The sequence below is a fragment of the Anopheles marshallii genome, assembly GCF_943734725.1.
Source record: "Anopheles marshallii chromosome X unlocalized genomic scaffold, idAnoMarsDA_429_01 X_unloc_4, whole genome shotgun sequence".
Classification (NCBI taxonomy): Eukaryota; Metazoa; Arthropoda; class Insecta; order Diptera; family Culicidae; genus Anopheles; species Anopheles marshallii.
This window is the reverse complement of record NW_026525887.1, coordinates 533,404-537,186: the sequence shown is the minus strand read 5'-3', so window position 1 is coordinate 537,186 and position 3,783 is coordinate 533,404.

Genomic DNA, 3,783 nt, shown 5'->3' with positions numbered 1-3,783 from the left:
GTAATGGATGACTGGTAGGTTGTGGGTGGGTGGCTGACACGGGGTGGTGGGTGGTAGGTGGGTGGTAGGGTGGGTGGTAGGTAATGGTTGACTGGTAGGTTGTCGGTGGGTGGCTGAGGTGGTGGGAGATAGGGTGGGTGGTAGGTAATGGGTGACTGGTAGGTTGTGGGTGGGTGGCTGACAGGGGGTGGTGGGTGGTAGGTGGGAGATAGGGTGGGTGGTAGGTAATGGGTGACTGGTAGGTTGTGGGTGGGTGGCTGAGGTGGTGGGAGGTAGGGTGGGTGGTAGGTAATGGGTGACTGGTAGGTTGTGGGTGGATGGCTGACACGGGGTGGTGGGTGATAGGTGGGAGGTAGGGTGGGTGGTAGGTTATGGGTAACTGGTAGGTTGTGGGTGGATGGCTGACACGGGGTGGTGGCTGGTAGGTGGGTGGTAGGGTTGGTGGTAGGTAATGGGTGACTGGTAGGTTGTGGGTGGATGGCTGACACGGGGTGGTGGGTGGTAGGTAGGAGGTAGGGTGGGTGGTAGGTAATGGGTGACTGGTAGGTTGTGGGTGGATGGCTGACACGGGGTGGTGAGTGGTAGGTGGGAGATAAGGTGGGTGGTAGGTTATGGGTAACTGGTAGGTTGTGGGTGGATGGCTGACACGGGGTGGTGGGTGGTAGGTGGGAGGTAGGGTGGGTGGTAGGTAATGGGTGACTGGTAGGTTGTGGGTGGATGGCTGACACGGGGTGGTGGGTGGTAGGGTGGGTGGTAGGTAATGGGTGACTGGTAGGTTGTGGGTGGGTGGCTGACACGGGGTGATGGGTGGTAGGTGGGAGGTAGGGTGGGTGGTAGGTAATGGTGACTGGTAGGTTGTGGGTGGGTGGCTGAGGTGGTGGGTGGTAGGGTTGGTGGTAGGTAATGGGTGACTGGTAGGTTGTGGGTGGATGGCTGACACGGGGTGGTGGGTGGTAGGTGGGAGGTAGGGTGGGTGGTAGGTAATGGGTGACTGGTAGGTTGTGGGTGGGTGGCTGACACGGGGTGGTGGGTGGTAGGTGGGAGGTAGGGTGGGTGGTAGGTAATGGGTGACTGGTAGGTTGTGGGTGGGAGGCTGACACGGGGTGGTGGGTGGTAGGTGGGAGATAGGGTGGGTGGTAGGTAATGGGTGACTGGTAGGTTGTGGGTGGGTGGCTGAGGTGGTGGGAGGTAGGGTGGGTGGTAGGTAATGGGTGACTGGTAGGTTGTGGGTGGATGGCTGACACGGGGTGGTGGGTGATAGGTGGGAGGTAGGGTGGGTGGTAGGTTATGGGTAACTGGTAGGTTGTGGGTGGATGGCTGACACGGGGTGGTGGCTGGTAGGTGGGTGGTAGGGTTGGTGGTAGGTAATGGGTGACTGGTAGGTTGTGGGTGGATGGCTGACACGGGGTGGTGGGTGGTAGGTAGGAGGTAGGGTGGGTGGTAGGTAATGGGTGACTGGTAGGTTGTGGGTGGATGGCTGACACGGGGTGGTGGGGGGTAGGTGGGAGGTAGGGTGGGTGGTAGGTAATGGTTGACTGGTAGGTTGTGGGTGGGTGGCTGACACGGGGTGGTGGATGGTAGGTGGGAGGTAGGGTGGGTGGTAGGTTATGGGTGACTGGTAGGTTGTGGGTGGGTGGCTGACAGGGGGTGGTGGGTGGTAGGTGGGAGGTAGGGTGGGTGGTAGGTAAGGGTGACTGGTAGGTTGTGGGTGGGTGGCTGACACGGGGTGGTGGGTGGTAGGTGGGAGGTAGGGTGGGTGGTAGGTAATGGATGACTGGTAGGTTGTGGGTGGGTGGCTGACACGGGGTGGTGGGTGGTAGCTGGGAGGTAGGGTGGGTGGTAGGTAATGGTTGACTGGTAGGTTGTCGGTGGGTGGCTGAGGTGGTGGGAGATAGGGTGGGTGGTAGGTAATGGGTGACTTGTAGGTTGTGGGTGGATGGCTGACAGGGGGTGGTGGGTGGTAGGTGGGAGGTAGGGTGGGTGGTAGGTTAATGGTAACTGGTAGGTTGTGGGTGAGAGGCTGACACGGGGTGGTGGGTGGTAGGTAGGAGGTAGGGTGGGTGGTAGGTTATGGGTAACTGGTAGGTTGTGGGTGGATGGTTGACACGGGGTGGTGGGTGGTAGGTGGGAGGTAGGGTGGGTGGTAGTTAATGGGTGACTGGTAGGTTGTGGGTGGGTGGCTGACACGGGGTGGTGGGTGGTAGGTAGGAGGTAGGGTGGGTGGTAGGTAATGGGTTACTGGTAGGTTGTGGGTGGGTGGCTGACACGGGGTGGTGGGTGGTAGGTGGGAGGTAGGGTGAGTGGTAGGTAATGGGTGACTGGTAGGTTGTGGGTGGGAGGCTGACACGAGGTGGTGGGTGGTAGGTGGGAGGTAGGGTGGGTGGTAGGTAATGGGTGACTGGTAGGTTGTGGGTGGGTGACTGACAGGGGGTGGTGGGTGGTAGGTGGGAGGTAGGGTGGGTGGTAGGTAATGGGTGACTGGTAGGTTGTGGGTGGGTGGCTGACACGGGGTGGTGGGTGGTAGGTAGGAGGTAGGGTGGGTGGTAGGTAATGGGTGACTGGTAGGTTGTGTGTGGGTGGCTGACACGGTACTGGTACCAGAGGTGGTGATGGGTGACTGGTAGGTTGTGGGTGGATGGCTGACAGGGGGTGGTGGGTGGTAGGTGGGAGGTAGGGTGGGTGGTAGGATATGGGTAACTGGTAGGTTGTGGGTGAGAGGCTGACACGGGGTGGTGGGTGGTAGGTGGGAGGTAGGGTGGGTGGTAGGTAATGGGTGACTGGTAGGTTGTGGGTGGATGGCTGACACGGGTAGGTGGGTGGTAGGTAGGAGGTAGGGTGGGTGGTAGGTAATGGGTGACTGGTAGGTTGTGGGTGGGTGGCTGACACGGGGTGGTGGGTGGTAGGTAGGAGGTAGGGTGGGTGGTAGGTAATGGGTTACTGGTAGGTTGTGGGTGGGTGGCTGACACGGGGTGGTGGGTGGTAGGTGGGAGGTAGGGTGAGTGGTAGGTAATGGGTGACTGGTAGGTTGTGGGTGGGAGGCTGACACGAGGTGGTGGGTGGTAGGTGGGAGGTAGGGTGGGTGGTAGGTAATGGGTGACTGGTAGGTTGTGGGTGGGTGACTGACAGGGGGTGGTGGGTGGTAGGTGGGAGGTAGGGTGGGTGGTAGGTAATGGGTGACTGGTAGGTTGTGGGTGGGTGGCTGACACGGGGTGGTGGGTGGTAGGTAGGAGGTAGGGTGGGTGGTAGGTAATGGGTGACTGGTAGGTTGTGGGTGGATGGTTGACACGGGGTGGTGGGTGGTAGGTGGGAGGTAGGGTGGGTGGTAGTTAATGGGTGACTGGTAGGTTGTGGGTGGGTGGCTGACACGGGGTGCTGGGTGGTAGGTGGGAGGTAGGGTGGGTTGTAGGTAATGGGTGACTGGTAGGTTGTGGGTGGGTGGATGACACGGGGTGGTGGGTGGTAGGTAGGAGGTAGGGTGGGTGGTAGGTAATGGGTGACTGGTAGGTTGTGGGTGGGTGGCTGACAGGGGGTGGTGGGTGGTAGGTGGGAGGTAGGGTGGGTGGTAGGTAATGGGTGACTGGTAGGTTGTGGGTGGGTGGGTAACACGGGGTGGTGGGTGGTAGGTGGGAGGTAGGGTGGGTGGTAGGTTATGGGTAACTAGTAGGTTGTGGGTGGATGGCTGACACGGGGTGGTGGGTGGTAGGTGGGAGGTAGGGTGGGTGGTAGGTAATGGGTGACTGGTAGGTTGTGGGTGGATGGCTGACACGGGGTGGTGGGTGGTAG